Genomic DNA, 23,381 nt, shown 5'->3' on the forward strand with positions numbered 1-23,381 from the left:
TCATGTGTTCCTGTCTATGCTATTTAGGCCTTAAATATGTTTAAATTAATAATTCAGATTCTTTTTTGCAAATGAAATATAAGTAATGCAAACATTAACTTGCTTTGCCTAAGTTCTTATAGTATTTTACTGGAATGCTGTATTCAAAGAGATGTCATTTTCTGCTAAATGTCTTTCTAATTCTTTTGTGCAAATGATACCTTTTCCCCAGGCCCAGCTACTTAGTGGATATTATGAACAAGTGTCTTTTATAGTATCTAAAAAGGTGCAGCATTATGTGAAAGAAATTTTTAAAAATGTGCATGGACTATTTAGGAATATGCTTAGTGAATATTAAGCAAACACCTGAAGTTCCTGTGCTGCTGCCTAGAACCAGCACTTCATTACCTATTACGTGCAGTGACTTTGAATTTTTTATTAGGTACTGGTCTCCTAGCCTGTAAGGCTTGTGCATGATGTATATGAGAGCAATTTCCAGCAGAGCGAAGCTTATCACAGATCCACCTAAAAGGTAAGGATATTTTTTAATTTTTAGTTCACAGGCAGAACAGCTGCTTGCAGAACACCTACACACAGAGAAGGAAAGAAATTTGGTTTAAGGGTTGATTATACATGTCTTACCCATATACAGTAAGTCCAGAAATAGGCATGATGAACTTCAGATAAACCCAGAACATGTAAATGGAAAGAACAATACCAGAATATTTACTCCCTAATTCTATGATACACTACATTTTTAGTGCATTTTTTTCCAAGTTGTTGAGGACAAAGGAGAAAAGCTTAAATATAATTCTGTTTTATTTAGTTTCTCCAAAATCTGTAGTATTGATATAGGTGGTTTAGACAAGATAATTTCTAAAAGCAAAGTTGAACTGTGAATCTGGCAGGTAATGCATGCAAAAGAATGAATCGTTGCTATTTGCATTCCTCATATTTGCTAAGAAAAACAGTGTTAACAAGATTTAATGACTATTAAGAAAAAACAGAAAAGCAGGAAGAAATGGTGAAGAATTGAGCAAGGCAACTAATAAGAATGAGAGAAGCCACAACAGTAAAGCTAGAGGTAGCAGAGAAATGCATTGATTACTTTTTCAGTGAAAATGGCTTAAATGGGCTTTTGAGGGTGAGGGACCTTATCACAGAGGTCATGAGTGATAAGTCCTAAGAATAATAGTTTGAGTAATTAAAAAAGGGTAATTCAGGAGATACATGTGCCTTGACAAAGCACGGGCTACACACAGAATGTGGTGGTACACTGATGGCTAAGATAACAGAATTTCGTAAAAGGATGTAAGAGGTAAGAAATTTTGAAACCCAGAACCAACAGGGACCCTCTTCATCTCCAAGTTTCTTGTCTTAGCATCATAAGCTTAGCAGACTCCATCTTAGAAGCTTTTGCTTTTCCTGATAGAAATCTTTTCTTGGACTTTCTTCTAGAAACTTATTTACTTTTCCATTCTAATTTTTTCATTCTGAATTTATAAATAATTTTTGTGCCAAAATTTGCCTCTTGGTTGTTAACTACCTCTCAGCCTGACATTTTACCTTTCAGAAAACTTACTGCCATTTCTTCTTTAGCTAATTCCTTATCTACCTTTCAATTTCACTGCTAGCTTATGTAGTTTCAACTTTAACTAACCTTTTCACATGTGGCATTGTATGAAATACCTCGCTGAAATCAAGATAGATATTTCATCAAGCATATGAGTTATCTTATGAAAATAAATCTATTGGTTTAGTCTGGCATGATCTTCCTGCAATTAGTTTATGTTATATTCTAAAGCTGCAAATGTGTCCTTTTCTTGTTCATAGGAAAACAGAGCTGTTAGTGATAGTGTGTAATGAAATCATTGCTCTTGCCAAGGGAAAGCCTTGTCATCCACACCTTCTGAACGGTATCATGCTATTTTAAAAGAAAGGTTTCTTTGAAAGCACTCTATTTTTCATAATGGGGCCTTAATCCATTCCCCAATCAGACTGAGCATGCATATCATGACAAATCTTTCCTCCATTAAAATAATTTACTATCCTAAAAATGAATTACCTGAATCAATATACTCCTCCTGACGTTTCCCTGAGGAGGCAGGAGCAGCTGCTGAGGCAGCGCTGCCTGAGCAGACCCCTCACATGACGCAGGTAAGGAGACCACCATGGGTGTCACCAGGCAGCAAGGAACAGGCCCTTGCAGGGAACTGGGGAAGAAGATTACTCAGGGCTTCCATGGTTTTGCTGAGGCAAAACCAAAAATCAGATATGACTGTCAGAACTGGCAAAACTGCACAAGTCTGAAAACGTGGAATAGAAACAATAACACAACCCCCAAGAAAGCAAGATGAGCAAGAAGACAGCTGCTGTTCCCTATGTGTCATGCTCCTCTCACTACTTGAACTTCTTGAACATCTGTGTAGAGACTTATCTTCAATTAATTAATTAGATTGATTTGTTTTCAAGGATAGTTTCCGTTTGGCTTCTTATGCTTTATAGATACTCAGATATATAATGCTTAAGGTATTTGATAATGAGCATATTTCTCTAGCTTCAGCTCTTTTCTTCAAAAGGACTACAGTGCTGCAGAGAATAGGAAAAACAAGGGCAAAGAGTCAGCTATAAATAAGTTGAAAAATTTGAGCTGGATGCTTTCAAAAGGTTTAGTATGCACAAATTAACATGTAGAATTTCTACAGATGTGGTAAATATACTGATTTTTCAAGATGTTTTTCTAAATTGAAATATAAAAAATGAAAAATAATGGAATGGAACAAGTGTTTTTTAAATTGAAAAATATTACTGATAGCTCTTGGTGGCTTATTAGTTCTATGAAAATTAATAACTTTTTAAAGAAAGGTATTAACACATTGAGCTATACAATTAAAATTTATTCTCAGCCTCCGAAGAGCAGGTGGTAGAACTTGATTTGGTGTTCTCCATCAAAATTGTTTTTCAATAGAAATAATTCATGCTTTGAAATTAGAAGGGGCATTAGTATGGGTCAGTATTAGAAGATCCCTAATTTAATTTGAAAAATGATGTTTTGACACTTTTGCAATTATAAAAAAGAAATTTTTAAAAGTGAAAGGTTTTTTTTGAAGAATAGCTTTAAAAAACTTTTAGTAATTTTTATTAGTTAATTTATACTAAAAGTTGCAAAATCGATATAGAAGCATTTGGAGTATTCTAACTGAATATAGGTATATGAATTTTTCAGTTTGTTGAGTAAATCAAGGTAGGGCTTTTTCTGATTATTTCAATAGGATGATATTTTGAAAACTAAAATAATTTTTTTCTGTCTGCCCATAAAATGTTTCCTAGTAATGTTAGGTTGATGAACACTATCAGCTGATCTTTCAACACATCTCCTTAACCAAAGTTAAGTTTATTAGTGTTTACATCAACATTAATTCAGCAGAAAGAGCTGAAGTTCTGTTTTTCTAGTGGGGGTATATACTTGTAGCCAAGTTGCATATTGGCATATTATGAAATGACTGAAGCTGGTTATGAAAATCCTGGTTGTTGAACTTTTGATAATTGCCTTCCACAACAAATAATGTAATTTTCAGTATATGACACTGATTCCTTCTTCTTATACATTTTTGTTTCAATATCAAATTGAGGGTGCAGTTAAATATCAAGGCTGTGTTTCTTTGATCGGTAGTCATCGGTGCTGTGGAGTGCATGTTTTAGCATTGTACTTTTATAACAATTGGGTCTTTTCCTAAAATCTCTTTCTTTGTTCGGCATACCTTTAATATGTTGGGTATGTCTCCTTTCATCACAGCAGGGGACACTGTGTATTTGCGGGATAAACTAGTTCCGTATTAGCGATGTGAAATCTGTTTGAACTTGTTTGCATATGTATGCCAGCTGATAGTGCCTTTTGAGGTGGTGTTTGGGAATTGTGTCAGTAATAGTATTTTTTTTCCTCAATCGTTAATGCATATCCTGTAAATATGCCATTCCCATTACACCTAAATGGTATTTTTATTGTCTATGAATATAGGATATGTTGATAATGGCACATCAATAAACACATCTACAAATTAACGGATGGTATTAATGAGTGAAGTGCAAACACTGTAACTCTCAGTTTGCTATTTTAGAGAGAATCTCCCATGATTGCTGTGTCGAAGGCTTTTAGGGTTGTTTAAATATGTGTGCATAAGGGTTTATTCAGGGAGTTGGAGCTGTAAAATAACTTGCATTATGTGACTCTCCGTGTTGCATACTCTTAATATGTGGAGAGCTTGAGTGGGAACCAGTATCCCTGCGGGTCAGGTGCCAAGGCTCTCTCTGCAGTGCGTGGTAAGGAAGCTTGTACGCTCCAGTGAAAATACATCAGGGAACTGCTTAGTCTGAGAGTCTCGGTCAGGTTTAGGTGTTGAACCCTCAGCCTTGAATTGCCTGGTGTAGTTTTAGACATGTGCATAAGCAGAAGACTAGGCAACATGGGAATATTAGCGATAAAAGCTTATGTGTTTATGTATGTCTTTTTATGTCTTCAATTTACATACCAGTATTCAACCAAAGTCCCACTTCAGATGCCTCAATTGGTTTGTAAATCTTACTCTTTCTTTTTATTTTATCTAAATATGCTTGCTGATATAAATTATCACTTTAAATTACATTTTTATTTAGCATAAGAACAATCTTGACTGCTTTACTTATGAATGCACATTAGAGGTGATAGAGATGAGAGTGGATGTCTGTTTTTTTTATTCAGGTAGAAAAATATATTTTCTTATTTGATTTGTAATTCTGCCTAAAGAAAGCTGCACCACATTCTGTTCACTACAAACTCCTCTTGTTTTCATGGCATTTTTAAGTTTCATCTTATTCTTAACTACTAAAAAAAATGATTGATCTCAGGCTCAGTTTTGTTTGGGAAGGACAGGAGTGAATATGCAGGAGACTATTCAGAACCTGTGCTAAAGACCAGCAAAGAAATAATTCACCTAAGAAGATTTTTATTTTTTTTTTTACAAACCTGCTGGCAAGCTTTTCCCTTACCTTTAAAACTATTTTTAATGTTGGCTTTTGGCAAACAATGTATCTTTCTCCTATATTAGAAAGAAACAGGTCTGTAATAAAAATTACTAATTTCTGTGTCTTTCACATTCATGTCTGGAAGAGACATAATTTATAGAAGAAAATTATAAATCACATTATGAACTGCCTAAGAATTTCAGGAAAAGAAACAGCTTCTGGAAGAAAATATGAAAAAAGCGTATAAAGACTAATAGTTTTTTACAGAAGTTTAGACATAAATTTCCTTCATTGAAATGGACATATAAAAATGCGTATGCAAACATCTGTGACATCTCATAGAAAATGGGATGATGAAAACAGAGGGAGGTTTTTTGGGAAGGTCAAAAGATGACGTGAACATTTCCCCTTTGAATTATTCGAAGTTATGTCTACCCTTTTGATACTGTATCTGCATCCAAACTGTTACTAACCGAAATACAAATTCACCTACAACTTTGCATTGTAAAACACGTGATTTAATCACATTAATAAAATGCATTGGTGTGGAATACTGAGGAAACTTATAAGAACTGGACTTACTTATAGCATAACTATGTTGCCATCACCACGCTTTGAAGTGGCTGGGCCTGAGCTTTCCGAAGTATAGTTGGGATACGCCTGTTTGAAGCGTAAGGTTCATAGCATGGGAAAAAATATTTAAGAGATCAATTATTACTCCTGACTCACAGTGTGTTCAAGCTGCCTTTATTACTTGTCATTGAGACAATAGTTTGATTTGACAGGCAGATTGGATGTTATTAAAATTACAGGATTTCAGTTGCCTTACTCCATATGTGAGGTGTTACAAAGATCTGCTTTGTGAAAGGAGCTAAGGTGACTGTGTCACTGGCTTGGTCTGCAGGTAAAGGAGTTGGAAAATTGCCCGGTTTTGTAATTGGTTGGTGAATTAATTGTATGTAGTTGTCCATGGTGAGGATTTACTAATGGAATGCATCTCTCACGTTGTTAAAGTTGATACAGTGCACCTTTTCCAGGGAAAGCAGGAATTCAGAGTTCATACTGAGGGCTCTGTGGTGTTACTGGTGTCACTGCTCTTTTTATTATATAGTATGAATCTTGCGCTGTCATTTGGACCCCATTTTACTAGGGACTGTATATTCATATACACTACAATAAGACTATGTAATATTATGAAATCAAAAGAGGAAAATACTGAAAACCAGATAGATACAGGAGACTAGAAAAGGCAAATCATGTATGACTGCAGCATGCTTTCAGGTAAAGTTTATAAGCTTTTCATGAATGAATAAAGCAGCAGAAAATCATATTTGGGGTTCACTGGAAATGTTGCTGGAAAAAGATGACTTTATTACTGCCCCCCTTTTTTTAAAAAAAAAAAAAAAAGCAAGTGGTGATCTGTTCATGAGCATGTATAGAATTATCCAGGTTAGTAATCCTTAAACATACTGCGCTAGTCCTATTACATTAAGTTGTAACTGATGAAATTGGTAGAAATGTGTAAGCTATTTTTATAGGAAAGGTTGCCACTTTTATGTAACTCCTATGATTTTAGGCATATTCAGCGGAGTCTTTTTCAGCCTTTTGGTGAATGATCTTTTATTTCTGCCAAAACAAATTGGTGAGAGGCAGCACACTCCACTAAGAGCCTATGTTCCGGGCATTTTACACCAGCCCAATCCTAAAATACCTATTTTCAGACATTTAAAAGTGACAGTTCAGAAAATGTCTGATCCTTGAAAGTCCTTCCATAAATGTCCATTGCCAGTTGGTAAACTATTTAGGTCTCTTAAACTGCTCCTTTGAATTTTTAGAAATACATGTAGTTGTAAGAAGCACACCCTACTGGCATTTTTTTCCTATCAAAGAACATATTTCTATTGTGCTCTAATGCTAACACTTAACATGCTTTTGTAAAATTTGTTTTTAAAGGAGAGAAAATGTTAGTAAATGTACAGGTAAATCTACCAATTAATTAAGTCTACATGTAATTAAGTAAATGTAAATTGCCATATGCTCAGTACATTTCATAACCCTGAAGATAATAATTACCATATCTAGCTCATAATGGCCTTACTTTCCGAACAAGTGGGATATTCTCAGTCTCTTTTTTTTTTTCTTAGTTATGTTTTTTTGGACAAATACTAAATGCAGTTATAAAATATAACTGAGAGTAGAGCTATTTGTTCAAATTTGTGAATACCAACTTAAAAATTTCGAAATTCCTGTCCTTGCAGGTAAGGGTAAACAAAGAACTGATTTTCAATCCTTCACATGCAGCCTACAAATCTGAAGGTGAGGCAATTAAAAAAAAAAACTTTCCTCATCTTTTTAATTGCACTCACATGAAATTTTACAAAAGGAAGTAGGAAAATAATTAATAAATTGACACTGAAACTTCACTTTCTGGAAGATGCCATTTCTCTTACTCCATCAGACAATCCTGTAATGTCTGAAGGGCAAATATATAAAAATATGAATGTGCTCAAAAAACCAGAATTTAAAAGGGAGTGTGAAAGCAATTTGTTTAGAATCTGTCCAGTCATAAGAGATGACTCATCAGACCATGCATCTCAAAACACTTTCATCTTTGTCTTTGACATGCCCTTAGTCATTCCGATTTTCCTCAGTCTCTTCATGGTTATTAAATACTGAACTGTTGTAAAATATAGTGTAAATTATATATGTATATTGATATTATTCTGTAATCCATATTATGAACACTGACAATAGTCAGTTGTTCTTGCTAAATTGTTGTATTGCTTTACTAATAATGAATTTTACTCATTATGTTTAATAACTGATTCCATCCTTTATGATTGTGATGAATGGAAGGAAATGATTCACATAGCCATCCATATTTTAGCTACACTTTCTCAATGGCTTCTTTAAAATTGTGTGTATCAGTGTTAAAGCAGCAACTTAAGACTGTCATAGGTGAAGATTTTTCCATGTGTAATCATGTGCAATACAACGCAGCATCAGTAGTTACATGCTCTGAGAAGTAAAAAAACCAAATGCATAAAGTACTATCAAGTAAGAAAGGGTTTTCCAAACTGGATGGCACTAGCGATACAGAAGTACTTTCAAAATAGTGTGAAACATTTCACAGACCCACTTCTCCCGATTGTCGTTACTATGGTTCTCACCAATGCAATTGATGGTACAAAGCAATCAGATTTTCTGAAAACCTGATCAAAGAAGAGTTATGTATGGCCATACCATATGCATTTAGGACTATGAACATTCAACCTGAGGAAGAGCTGTGTTAATTTGAATTAGAAGAAGACAGGAGGAAGACTGATCTGGTGATCTGGTTGTTTTTTAGTTTAACAGCTGAAGTGAAATGAGATAAAGAATAGCAGTTAAAAGGAATTTATTAGGACAATTGTTAATATTTTTGTATGAGTTCATTCCAACTAAAAATATTTTGTAAAGTCACTCCTCTATAAAATCTGCTTAGAAGAACCCTTTGGAATATGTTCTGCAGGCATTTTGAAAGAAGATGGGTTACCCATGTGAAAGACTCACAAACACCTTTACCTTCGCCCTTCCTGATTCTTTTGACCTACTGTTTCCCCAGTTTTTAGATGAGTTTCTACCAATGCTATAGGTAATAATAAAAAAAAGAAACACAAGAAAAGCATGCAAGTCAACAAGAAGATTCACAGAGGAATGCAATCAAAAATGATCTTGCAAATCAAGCCTAGAATCAGACTATCAAAAATTAAAAAACTTTCAGCTATTTGCAATTATAGTGGTAATTGCTATTTTAAAATGTTTTCCTTCTTCCAAAGAAACTCCATGTTGTTAGCTGAAATTCTAGGTATGCTAAATCACAGAAAATCTTTTTGCAGCTGATGAAGACTAAATATTATAGGCAATCAAACCAGCGTATTATCTACATATTTCAGCTGATTAAAAAAAAAAAAAAAAAAAAGTAGCTTTTGGAACTTCTTTGAAAAATCATTTTACTGTGTAGTACTAGCTAATTACAGCATACTTTTTCACAGACCAAAACAGTAGCATTATCTATTTTAAAGCAAGAGACTGTGATTTTTAAATTCTTTTTAAGGAAATTGCATCTGAGGTCTTTGGTATGGTATTTTAGTCCATGCAATTATTCCTTTTCTTTCTTTTGTGAATCACCATTTGCAGTGCATTTTTGATTATATATGTAAACCAAATATAATAATTAAGGTTTCCTTAAAAGTATTGTAATTTAAAGATTGATATATCAACTTTACATAATATGAAGCCATTAAATAAAAGTAAATGCCTGAAATTTATATATAGAATGTAGGAAAATGCTATTAAATAATAATGTAAGAATAATTTTGGTTCAAGAGTGATTAATATGAAGGGCAACTAAATTCTGAGATCTTGTGTGAGACACTTCCTTGTACTGTATCTTGAATATGAAGAACTGCATTTATTTTTATTCTCTGATAGTAATAATAAACTAGAATCTTGTTTCTTTTGTTCAGAGGCTTGTTTAATTCACGACTTTTGAAGGATAGGTTCCATAAAGAAAGGGAAAACTCTACCTCAGTTTCATTATTGAAACTTTTTAATTAGAATTTTTCTAGTAAATCTGTTAAAAGGCAATAATATGCCAAGATTTTTAATGAAGTAAAAATTCATAGGCATTCTGCTAGCTGTTTTCTTTTAGCAACATTTCATTAGTTATTAGCCTGATGTCTGAAGAACAGGTATTAGGAAATAACTTACCCTCAGAATCTCTTATAAAGGTGAAGTGGTACAACATAAAATTGGTCTATATAACCAATCCCTGGCAAATTTATAGGATTTAGTTTTGAGCAGATATTTAGGAAAAAAGGAAGTGAATACTTTTCTAACTGTTTTATGCGCACTACGTCTGTGTGAAGCAAATGCAGAGGATTGGCAGGGAAGTGATGACACAGCAGTGGTACAACTGCAGTAGGATCAATGAAGCTGGCAGAGCCCTGGGTGGAATTTTTTGAAGTTAGAGGTGAATTTTTAGTGGGGGATCCTGACTTACAGACCTCATTTACAAAACAGTCAGAATGAGCAACTGTATTAAAGTACTGTGAAATAACGTAAGAGGGTTTTTTGTTTGTATTTGTTCTTTTTTCCTGGACTTGCAACAAGAGCAGAGCTGAAAAGTAGAAGTTCAGGAGAAAAGAAAGTCTTTAAACACCGACATAACTGCAGCTAACTGTTAGTATAAAATGGAGACTTTGATTAATCTGTTAAATATCTAATTTTCAACTCACTGATTCATACCATTGAGGCCAAGAACTTCATAAATATTTAGCATCTTTAGTAAGCTTGTGTGACAATTTGAGGCAAAATGAAGCCAATAACCTTAAAAACAGAGCAAAAAGGGTTCACAGGTTGAAACCACTCAGTGTTGTTTAATCTGCAGTACTAAATTATTAAATCCTTCAAGGAAGAGAAATTTCATACTATTAAAAGAGTGTTTGGAAAAATGACTTTTCAACATTAGAGTAAATCTGCTAGGTTTGAAAAAAGTGGTTTTATTCCGGGCATGAGAGATACAGGTACAAATAAACTACTCCTGTGAACATTGCATAGGGTCACTTGATATTTTTTTTTATGAGGTGCAGAACATGGGACATTTGTGGGGTGTGTGAAATATCATAGCATTTTGAGTTTTAAGTGTTTTAAGTTACTTTTCTGACTTCGTAAGCAGCTTACTTTTTTCATAATAAAAATACATGCTAGAAAAAAACCCAAAAATATATTTGGATCACTTTTGTAGTATGGCTGTATATATAAAACCAGACCTCTCATACATCATTCTATGGATTAGAAATAAAGCTATTTGAGCAGAGGTCTTTGTTTTGTAGTAACTATAAACCCGAACTTTATTATGAAAGAGATACCAGTGAGGTTTTTTCCTCTTACAAGATGTCTCTAAATCTGATATGACATGATACTGTATGAATGAAAAAGCTGTCATGATTTCAGATATAAGAAGCCTGAAAGTAAATGTGTAGTATTGCAGCCATACGCGGGAAAAGCACCGGTCATTTTATTCTATAGAATTCCTGAGCCAGCTGATAGATGAATCACTTTTGACAGTAACTCACTTTTTGACCTATGTGGCAGGGAGAATGTCACAGCAGTGGGAGAGGTTCTGTGATAATTGGAAAGTGAAGGGGACTTGGTGGTGCAGTAGGTTGGTGCATTAGCCTTTCCCCTCTGGAGACCTTGGTTCATATTCTGCCTTAAGGTCACTAGTGAAAATTCATGCTTTGGTGTCCTGCTTCTGTTTGTACATATGACAAAAAACACCCGTATTTGGGGAAAAAAAAAAAAAAAAAAAGTTGCCTTTCTTCACTATAAAGCAGAGAGCTTAAACAGCCTTTATTTCTGTAATACATGCCTGTCATGCCCATTTTTGCCAAAAGAGCATTCACTTAATATGTTACTACAAAGGAAAAAAGGAAAAACTTCTCAGTTGATATGCATTAAAATAATGCAAATAATGAAGGAAACTCATCCATAATACAAAAAAGCTACACTGATAAATTGCCCATTTTCATTTGGAATTAACTTCTGCTAATCTCTCTTGCACTGAAGTTATATTTCCCTTAAACTCTTTCACTTGAACCTCCTTCTGCCTCAGATTTTTAAGTGCCAGAGAACTGCTGTTTCATATGCAGTGGAGTGGAGCAGTGATGACATCCAGTGATTAATTAGTTCAAAAAGTACACATTCCCTAAAGGTATCCTGGGAGCCACTTTCCAGGCCTGTTTAAAAGAAACATATTGCTTGCATTTACAGGTGGTAGTAAGCTGAATGTAGATTGGTTATCAACGATGTACTGTCTTTTATTACATCTGTACTGCTTACTCTTATTGCCTTGTAACAAGGGTGGTGCAACTAATTGTGCTTAATGATCCAGTGCAAAGAGCCTGAATTTTGTCATATCAACTCCTCCTGTGTTTATCTTTTCAGCTCCTTCAAAATTTACAACTTTGAAGTTACATTAGGGATTTGCAGCAGTGTGTGAACACCTTAAGTTTCAACCCCACAAAAATGTTAGCTCTGTTTACAAGAGTGAGAGAGCTTCCCTCTTTAAACACGAATTAAATATTCAGGATGGGTTCAGCCTGAAAACCCTAGTGACTAAAGCAGTCTGTTCAAGGATGAAAAAGGCATCAGGGAAGGAAGACCTATAATTTTATACCCTTCTTCTAGGCAATAGGTGATCACAATTATGGCTCCATCTCTGGAGCAGGTAACAAGAATTACCAGCTAACCACAGTATCCAGTCTCTATCCCTTTTTGACAATCATTTCCCTCTCTACCTTGAAGGAAACATGAGGTAAAGATTAAAACCTACTTTATTTTTTTCCCCTTCAATAATAACAAAAAAGATAGAGCAGGGTAAACAGAGAAGAAGCGAAGGATTAAAGGATGAAGACAGGACAGAGGAAGCTTGAACAGAAAGCAGCAGACAAGAGCAGAGCTGCCATTTGACTGATAAATCATTCTCTTAATCAACTGTGCCAGCCAAAGGCCTGAATGAGCAGCTACAAATGTAGAAGCTTCAACCAATTTAATTTTTTTTTGTTTCCACCCCTCCAACACATACCTAGTAATTTAAATTTATACATTTAATTGTACAAGTTTCTAATAGGGTGGCAGGAGCCTTGGTTTGAGACTTCCCCCCTCCCCCCCCCTTTCTTTTTTTATGTAAAATACTTCCTAGAATTCTAAAAACCTTTAAGTAGCTTCTATTACTACATAAGAGTTTAGGTCTTCTGTAAGTGCAATAGATTTCTTTGAGTAGTTACATTTCTTTACTGGTTAAGTTTTGTTGTTGCTGGTTTCTTTTTTCATAAAACACCACAGAGTTGATCTGAAGCCCTCAATAAGAACCAGAAGCAAGACAGCATTGAACTGTGACTTTTCCATATATTGTGATGTTCACATAAGGGAGTAAGCTAAGACAGGCCTTCTCTGGGTACATGTGCAGCCTGCCAGATCAGCAAGGTTGCTCCCGTCCACCCTTCACTTGCACCTTTCACCTCTAATTGCAGACCAACCTCAGGGATGCCTTTGGGAAGTCAGTCTCATATCCTCTAAAGGTTGAAGATAACAGTTTTACAGCCTGGGAAGAGGAAGAGTACTTAGGAAGGTCCCTCTGCTTCTCTATTTCTATGCAAAGGTGAGACTTAGAGGTTCTTTTAGCTTTTGGTTTCGATTATGAAAAATAAAAGGTAAAGGTATTGCAGCAATTGCAACGAAATGTTCAGATTTCTAGCTGCCTATGAAAGTGTATACTTCTGGATTTGATTTTGAGTTGAGAAAATAATCTGACAATTTATTTTTACACCACTTTAGTACTGGTGTGGATTTTTTTTTTTAAAGTTTCAGTGTTGTTAGGTATGATGCACAGAAGCAGGGTGAGAAAGTGATTTCATGCTCTATTTCTCCAGATGAAGTTTTGTGCTTTGCTGACAAATATTGACATCTAAACCCAAATTGCAACTTCCGAGGTCTAACAATGGTAAATAAAAAACCTCTTCACAGAAGTCATAGACATTTATAGGCCACATAAAACTTCTGAAATGAGTTGATACCTTACCATGGCATAGGTTAGCTTGAAAAAAAACAGCCTTTCTTGGGTTTAGACTCCGAAGGCGATGACCAGTTTCTATGCTTTTTAAATAGGTTGTTTTCTACTATGATTTTTAACTATATTGAAACAAAACAAAAGTTAAAAAAAAAGAAAAATTTGTTACCATGTTGGGGATTTCTTTTGGAATTGAATTTTCTTGATTGTCTGCAATCAAATAAACTTACAGTACTTGGTAGGATATAAAAGGATGAAGTTATCTAATGCATGAATATAAGGAAGTATCAATACCTTTACTTTAGAAGTCTGAAAAGTAGCTCTTTTTTTTCTATTAATTAACCTATAATTTTACCACATAACTGGTTTTGGGTTTGATTTTGCACAGCAAGCTTCAATGACCAGAAGGTAATGCAATAAGGAAATTGTATATGCTACTTTGCTACCAGTTTGTTATCTCAGGCTTCTGCCTCACAGAGGTGGGTGTTCATCTTGGGGTGATTCTTTTCATCTCTTGCTCCCACCTTTCTGTCCCTGTCCAGTCTCTGCTCTGGACATGGAAAAAATCCCTTACAGAATAACTGCTCAGCTATTTCTGTTTACAAAAAAGTTTGTGGGTTTATCTCAATAACCAAGGCTTTAAAACATGGAGGTTCTCCAGATGTTTCATGAATGTCACTGTCCTTCCTGCCTTGAGGACAGAGCACATAAGAACAGAAATCTCTCCAACCAGCCATCAGTCAGTGGTAACCCGTCTCCACTCATTAATCGTTACTTTACTGTAGTTGGACTCTTTACTGGGTTAATACTTTTCCTATATGTAATTTAAGACAACATAGTTTCACTTGAAGTAAAACAAAGAAACAAGTGCTGCAAACAAGGGAAAAGGCATCTTAAAGTTTCATCCAGTTCAACTCAGTCATTTATGGCTGTGATTCTTGGTTTTGCTGTGCTATCTCAGGAAAGATTTTCACCTAAAAATACAGTAGAGCACTTTATTAAGCTGGTTGCATGTTATCTGGCCAGATATATAATTTTGGGCTGTTTCTAGTGATTTATATTTATCTTTAAGATGTTTCCTAAAATAGCTTTCTGAAGATGGAATTTAATTCCACCAAAAAAGTGAATACTGTGTACTATATATTTAAGACACAACTCTGGGGTATGAGAAAAATTATCAAAATTTGATAATAGAAACACAAAATGTTTAATGATTTATCAGATATTATTTATCAAAAGGTTTACATAGCTGCCTACATTCCTAATGAGAAGCTCTGGGATTACAGCCATAATCACAGGTTTATGATAAAGTTATCTAAGGCTTTGGTCCATTCAGATGTTCAGTCCAACAAGCACTAATATCGTAATAGTGTATAAGTAGGTTTACTGAATGATCGTAATGTAATTATGGCACTCTGACATACACTTTTTTCACAGGCAAAACTGTTTCAATTAAGAATAATGGAATACTGCTAGATGAAGTAAAATTATGGCACTGTCTGTTCGTTACATAAAAACCCATTCTGCAAATAAGAATATTAAAATTTAGAATGGAAACAGTAGTTTTACATTCTTCTCTTCAGGATGAGTTCTTAGTTGCTGGAAATTTAGAAATGGAGTAGATGTAGGTGGGCAAGTAAGGGTCCATGGCTTTGAGTTGACTTTTTCATCCTACAGCCTTGATAGACTTTGTGGCAAAATATTCCCAGTCATAACTCTACATGACATTAGGGTTGTAGGCAGATGATGTGATTACAGCCAGGTGCTGTATACCTGACAGATTTCAAGAGGTACAGAAAAAGTGTTAAAGATGTGTCTCAGTTTTGTGAAGTCCATATCAGGAAAAAAATTGGCTAGCTCTGCAGGTATTTCTAGCTCTGTTTTGCTTCAAACAGAAGTTGAAGCTTCAATCTTTCATGTATTTAGAACTTTTTAAAGGAACAATTCCTCCAAGATGACAACAAACTCAGAAAGTATAAAAGCTTAAGAAAATACATAACATACTGAAATATGCACACATACTGTACCTCATCTTGCCTAGTTCTCCATGAAATGTCAAAAGAACCTCCTACTGTGATATGTCTGTGAGCTCTGCAAGACTGATTAAATTTCTATATAATGTCAATCGTTGCATCCTGTGAACCATAAATTATAAAATTTGTGTTCTATTTTATCACTCCATAAAAAGGCTTAAAACTTTTTTTTTCTTATCAGATACAAAGAATAAACTGTGACTCTCATTTTATTTGTGGCAATTTTATGCACATACAGAAACAGAGTGTAAATGTGGGGTATATTCTTTATATATGTGTTCAAAAGAAATAGATTAAGAAAGCTTTTGCTACAATGAAATAAATAATATTATGATTTATTTCTCAGGTTTGTAGCATCCTAAAATAAGGGAACAAAATTAGGTGTCCAAAGCCTAATATGTAAAGGTCGCTTGAGAGCAGAACGCAGAATGTTCAGGCTGTAAGAGGATGCAGTTTCCTCCCTTACATTTTTAACTAGTGGAATAGCAAAATATAATCAGGAGGTTGGTGTTAGAGAAGATCTGCTTTGTGACAGAAACTAGTGTTAAAAGGGCTTGTGGTCATTTCTCACACCACTTCAGGATGTGTGGTTTCTGTACAGAATCTCAGCTTACACATTTAAATAGTATTCAATGTTTTTGACCTTTTGGCACCACATACCAAGAGGCTAATGTGAGGAATCTGTTCCTCTTGAATTGCTGACTGTAGTTTAAGTCCATTGTTCAGAGAGTTTCAGGATTATGAATTTCAAACTAAGACGAACATAATAAAACTGTCTATATTCTCATTCTCATCTGTGTCTCACACTCTCTTACTCTCTCTCACAGGGTTTTGTACTGTGGCTCATCACCATTGCATCTGAGTGCCTTCCAAATAAAATAAATAACAGTAGCAAAGCCTCCAGTGAACATCATGGGGAACATCAACATTGAGAGACAGGGTTTATAAATCTGCGTGCAACACTGTATGAACGTGCTTAGATTGCTTCCAGACCGGAGCTGGCTTACATCCAGCTTCTTGAGTAAAATGTACTTGAGTGACTTTTGGCCCGTATTCACTGTATAGCCTTGCTTTAGGGTTGGTGCTTCTCTCAGGGGTGGGGTAGAATGGGAGGAAGGTGAGAGAGGAGGGCATGTTTGTGTGACAGCTTTCAGTAGCTTGTGATAATTGTGCACAAAGTTTTTATTCAGATTGTCTCACAGTTACGAATACACCTGTGATTTTTTCCCCTGTGTCTCACAGTTATGAATACACCTGTGATTTTGTTTCCTTTTTACAGCTGTGATTTATTTCCTTAATGGAAATAAGCATAATTTTAATAACTTCTCCTAATGAAAAAAGAGCAAGGGAATTAATTTGATTTTTTTTTTCATGTAAAAAAGTTCTGGTCTTCTTCAGTTTATTTTTATAGCTTTTTGTATCTTTAGTATCATAGGTATACTGAGCAATATGCCATTAAATCAAGAGCAAATGTAAGTTGATCATAACAGAGTGGCTTTCAAAAATGCAATATTCATTTTGAGAATGGATCATAAATGGAAGCCATTAGCAGAATTTTGCAAGATATAGTCTGTAGTAAGATGTATGAATAAAAGTGGTAATTGCAAGAATTTTGAAATTTTAAGAGGCAAATATTGTAACAACGAACTGTAAAGTAAACAGTTTCAAAATTCTTAAAATCAAGAGTCACATCAAACCAAGTGCTAGTAAAAAGAAAGAGTAACAAAACCTTAGGTTTTTTTTAATCTCCCCTTCATGGAAATATGGGTAGATTATATGCATCATAGGGCAGATTTTGTAGCTGATTTTCTGTATAATCTAGTGGATGCTGTTTCTCACTAAAGGATTTGATTCAAACCCATTCAGAAGTTATCTTTATGAAACCATGTCATATAGTTGGCTACTTTGTCAAGACCTGGCAAAGAAGTGTTTGGATGAAACATTTGTGTGTCATTGAAAAGATATAGTAACAGTGAACTATTCAGTAGTAACCAGTTTTCTCTGACTGTTTAAAACTCTGGACTTTTGATAACTTCTGAAAGGTTAGTGGTTGCAACTAATTTTTTTGAGTGAAATCTGAAAGTGTAGAAATTATGGTTCTAAAATCAGAGGTGTTGATGCAGTGCTGTGTCTTGATTTTGGGCCTTCTGCTACTTTTCTGGGGAAATACACTATGTCCTGGGCAGGGGGAAACAAGTATATATAGGACTATCAATGTTTAAGCAGTTCATCTAAAGATCTCTTATTTCAATGCATTGTCACTTGTGGTATGTTCTTTGCATTTCTTCCCTAATTCATGGAGTCCATTTAGAACTGAAAATTTTACCAACCTGGCAAAATTAGTAGTCATTTACCACCTATTTTCAAATCTGCTGAAAGGAAAAAACCTCTGGTATTACATATGGAAAATGCTGGTTTTGTAATACATTAACATGATTTCCTGAAGAGTGATTGTGGTACAGGGTTTTCCTGGGCAGGGTCAGCATGATACGTATACAGCAATAGAACACTTAGGAGAAAGCTGTTGATTTCCTAACCTTAGAATAAAAGATAAAGACATTTAAACCTGAAAACTCAAAGACTGTATAGATTTCCTTTAGATTCTTGCTGAGTTGAATTTTGTGCTTTCCATTCTTAAAGGATGCCTTATTTACAAAAAACAAGGGAGTATGCACTTCTGTTGTACATAAACTTGATGACAATTTCTTAAGCTAAATAAGCATGGCATGCAGATAGCAGTTTTCCTGGCATTGAGGCAAATGTAAAGACAGTTTCTTAGTCTAAATCATTGGAAGAAATTAATAACTTGTGTTTGCTTCAGTACCCAAAGACAAAAGTATCATTAAAAAAGTTGTTTAGAAAGTAGAGGGTAATATATCTGTTTTTCAAAATGTATGCAACATAGAAAGTATAAGAGAGATTTCACTGTAATCTTAAAAAAAAAATCAAAAGGAATTTAATTGGAATATGGCAAAGTGTGCCAAAATATCTATATAAATACACATATATTTGTCCTAAATGAATGAAAAGCTGAGTAACAGTCATTTTCTGAACTCCGTGAACTATTCCTACATGTTCTGTATGAGCCTTTGTACAGAATCTTTGGTGAAAGTTTTTTAGGAAAAAATGAAGAAAAGAGTAATTCTCTTGTACAGCTTCTTTTTGATCGCTAAAGGTCATTTGGGCATCACAGGGTGGTACTACGTCTGATGAGGGCAACATAAAATACTCAATTTATTTGCAAATGTTTAGTTACGTTATTTCAAAGGTGATTTATCTAGGTATTATTTAAAATGCAGTATAATTTCATTTTATTTAGTTTTATTTTACTTGGAAAATTAGAATGAAGCGGCAGTAGAGCTAACAACAGTATGTGCTTGAGCCTCATGAGCTGCTGCTGTTATTACTCAAGAGGCAGTGTGGATATAGACTGACAGCTGGAAGAATGGAAAGGCTGAAGAGGGGTATCTTGGAACACCAGACAGCTACCAATGACTCTGTGGCTGGATTTTGGAGGGGAGCTAGAAGATGCTTTGCTCGAGGTAGGCAGGCAAGAAGAGATAGCTTAATAGCACTTTATCAGAGTCCTTGGCATGACTGAGCCTCTAGAATGTCAAGCAAAAGGGAGAACAGTGATAATATATGGGTAAAATTACTAAAACTTAAACTTTTTAAGTTAAGTGTTAAGTATTAAGATATTGTCTAGAAGCCTAATGGTTTGATCTGAGTTTAAAAGGATATTTTTTTTGGTGGGGTGGTGTTTGGTTTGGGGTTTGATTTTTTTCTTTTTTATATTTTTCTGCGTAAAGGGTCTATTTTAAAGCATTCACATAAAACCTTAAGTTTTAGGATCTGGAAGAAAGCAATTTCAATTAGTAGATGCTTCACACAGTCACATTCTGCCTTTTGAATCTCTTGATTTTGATAAGGAATAAGTATGTCATTATTTTATTTTTGTAAATGTTCCTTAAAAAGAATCAACTTGTTCAAAACTTAGGTTCAGTAGAAAACATTAAAGCAACAGAAAGCTTCATCCTTTTTCCTTCCATGGGGTCACAGATTCAGAACTTAATTAAATTTGAGAAACAAAAGTAAATAAATAGGGAAGTAAAATTCCCAGAGGTGTAGAAAATTACTCAGAAATGTGGAGACCTCGAAGGTATTCCCGAGTTAAAGAAAATATAGGATGAATCAATAAATGAAGATGCCACCTATTTGAATCCTGGGAATACTGCTTATCTGAGTAGAAAGATAGGTCTTACCACCTCAAATGAAGGAAGAATCTTAGGCTTAGAAAGCAATTTAAATTTTGAGTCAGGAAAAGAAATAGGTGTGAAGGTCAAATATACAAAGAAAAAGGCAGAAATTATGTTCAAGAAAATCTGGAAAATATCCAGTGCTCTGGATTCAGTAGGTGAAAGGTCATGGATTTGCCCAGGGAAGGGTCAGTGAAAAAAGCAACAGCTAAAGACTTTCAGCTTTGCATTGCCAATGTCTTTCATATATTCTTTTTTTTCAGGTAATGGACTTCCTGCATAGTCCTTCCAATAACGACATTAGCTGAGATAGAAGTTTAGTAATGTAGATGTTGGTCCACTAGAAACTGGGCTTCAGTAGCCACTGCAAATCACACAGGCTTTTAGACAGCTGCCAATCAAAGATAAAGGTTCATAGTGTTCAAAAATAATTACAAGGATGCATCTTTTAGGTGTCCTCTTTTGTTTCTTACTTAAAAACCTAAAAATGTATCTTCAGTTTCTGCAATTACGTTTATTGGTGGCTCAGCATAATTCTTCTTTAAAAACTGAAGACCTCATGCTAGACCTTTGATGTAAACACCTTAACACCAATTGAAATTGCAGTTCCTGATGTTCCCAGGTGTCAATGTTATATTTCATCAAGTTAAATTACAAGAATGAGTAGAATTTAGAAGGGCAAAGGCACGGAAATAAAGTTCTTTGTACCTTTCTAAAACCTTGTAATGAAAAATTTTGTTTTGCCTAAATAAAATAATTCAACAGAACTCAAGTTCTATGCAACATCAACTTGTTAGTATTAATAATGTGTGTTGAGAAACATTGACGCTAGCCTCATGTCATAGGAAAATATATAAAGATTCATTTCTGCGAAAGCTCACTATATAAATGGGCAAGACTGAAAACGAGTGGAGAAGGAAACAAACACATGGAAAAGTCAAATCAAATGACTTGCAGGGTGGGAGCAGTAAACTTGCCCATCTCCACATCCACTCTGGATCTGTACCTATAAAACCAATAGTAGATGACAGTTCCTAAATACATCACAGAAGCATTCATATTGGGAGTGAGGGGTGATAATAGGTGAGATAATTACAAGGTGCAACTGTGTACCTCAGCTATTAACTGCTAACTACCTATAATTAAGCAGCAGCTCTAATGCTCTATGACGGGTAAGTTAATGTAAATACTTCCAGCTAGTGTTTAGCAGCCTTTGCTCTGCAGAAATTGAGCTGCTGCTGACTCAGAAAGTTTCATGAAGACTGCTGAGGCACAAGAAGGTCATGGTTTTCTAGCAAGTTTGAGAAATACTACATTAAGCTGCACCTTTTCTCAAATATTTTAGTTGTCTTTTGATTTTACTTCACAAAGCTTGACATTTGTGGTTTGCTTTTACAGGTCATAGGGTCTGTTCCTACATTAACTGCCCGTAATTAGGTGAGTGAAGATTGCAAGCACAGCAAGAATTCCAGTTTTCACCTCTGTGGCTGAAACTCAATTAATGGTAGTGTTCTTCTGCATGGTAGCTCAGGTATCCACTGTTAGGTGATTCAACAGCTCTGTTTTTAATCTGTTTCTTGAAATCTGGTGTTGTCCCTTCTGTTACTTACGGAAGTCTGTGACAGCCAGTTTCATTTGAATACTGAAAATAAGTCTATTCTTTATAGCTTCTGTTCTTTACAAAGAATGTATCCTGTGAGTATCCAGTCTCTTGTGTTTGATTTCTCTGAGCCAGCTATTCAAGAAAAGCTTGGACATAGTTAAAAAAGTATTGTTAGCAGGAGAGCTTTAAGTGTTGCGTCAGTATTTGTCTCCCCCATGGTCCCCCTCCTGGTTCCCTTTTTTATAAGTTTTTCTAGAATGTGCTGTCTTGACTCATTATCTATGATTTTGTAAGGTCTCCTGGTGTGGAACACAAGTGAGTGCTGTCTCTTCTGATGGGTGTATTTGTGTTCTCAAGGGAGCAAAAAGACTAGTTTGGTTGAGCCTCTGTAGCAGTTGGCTCCCTCGTTCTCTGTAGGGAACTCTAGAATGGAAAATGCAGCCAGTCATACATGCTGTAATTTACATCTGTAATTTGATGAAGGGGTTAGATTCACAGGACCAATTTGCACTGGGACTCCTGTGGGCCTAAAACTGAAATATTTTGCCACTGCTATCCAGCATTCATTTTTGTCTTGATCAGTCTCATATCTTTCCACATCAAGTTTGTTCTCTTGGAGTTATAAATTTATATGATGCCTGGTAGTCCTTGTTTCCCATGTTAAATAACCAAGTAAGTTAAGTGGTAGCTGGAAATGCTTCCTTTCTAATAATCAGATAAATACATTTTATGGGGAAAAGTACGCTATACAGTATTTGCTATGTTTGCAAAGGCCATTACTCCTTTATTTTTAGAATAATCAAATATTTCCACAGTAATTCACTGAGGTCTTTAGACAAAGTACAGTCTTTAAGCAAAAAAACCAGCATCAAATAAAAGCTCTTGGACAGCTCAAAAAGCACAAGAAATTAGTATTTATTAATGAAATGGAATTAGGCCAGTAAGGAATTATCAGTAACTTCTCAAATGAACACACATACTAGATAAAATACTGTCAAAGCTCATTATTTTATAAAATAGGTTTGTTACATAATTTATATTACTATCTTACCAAAAATATCGTTCTTGTTGCCCCAGGAATCTCTGCAACCACCACTAGGCAGGTTTCCTTCTGATGTAGCATACGCCACACTAAAGCTACACATCTAGAAACTTCTGGAAGTTAAATGATTGAGGATACTTTGGTTTTTTTCCTGAACTTCACTGTTTTTGGAATTATCAGGCCACAGCAAGGGTAAAATGACAATGAAACTTTCTATGCAATGTAAGAATAATCAAATTGTATTGTTTGCAAATAGCATTGTTTGATCGTTTATCCTTTGAAAAAAAAGAAAAAAAATTCTTTTCATTTAAATGTACCTTCAAAATGAAACATCAGAAAATTCTCATTCCTTATGTATATTTCCAGACTATTTAAACTTTTAAATATATGAATTTTCTGTAAAACTTATTAATGGAAATTTGTTTACATATTTTTGTCTCAATTATCTATGCCCATAGGACCCATTCAATCAATTTTTCACTAAGTAGTTTTCAAAATATAATTACTCTTATGGGTAGGTCTATGAACAGCAGTGTCATTTACACTATAGTTCACTAATTGCACTTCTTAGCCATTATAATGAATTATACTTGTACATTCTTCAAGAAGATCAGTTAATGCTAATCACTTCTATCACATATATCACGTAGAAGACATCCATCTAGAATAGCCTTTTCATTTACAGCCTCGTTCCCTTTTAATTATCTTGCATTGTGAGATATGTCCATAAATGTATAGTGTGTGCTCACATAACCAGTTAACCTTGTAAACTTAGGAATTAAAGTTGAGTTTTAAAATTTAGGAGAAGCATTTTTCTAGTTTTGAAGAATTTAAGATGTAACGATTAAGTTTG

The 23,381-nt window shown here is 34.7% G+C and overlaps 1 long non-coding RNA gene across 1 annotated transcript in view; it reads left to right on the forward strand.

Moving 5' to 3' along the window:
• Positions 1–419: 419 nt before the first annotated feature.
• Positions 420–23,381, forward strand: part of LOC114012014 (uncharacterized) — a 101,554-nt gene continuing 78,592 nt past the window's right edge. Inside the window, exon 1 of the long non-coding RNA XR_003554190.2 lies at positions 420–511. This is a non-coding gene — a long non-coding RNA (uncharacterized LOC114012014). The remainder of the gene's footprint in view (positions 512–23,381) is intronic.

Source organism: Falco peregrinus, chromosome 7 (assembly GCF_023634155.1).
Source record: "Falco peregrinus isolate bFalPer1 chromosome 7, bFalPer1.pri, whole genome shotgun sequence".
Classification (NCBI taxonomy): domain Eukaryota; kingdom Metazoa; phylum Chordata; class Aves; order Falconiformes; family Falconidae; genus Falco; species Falco peregrinus.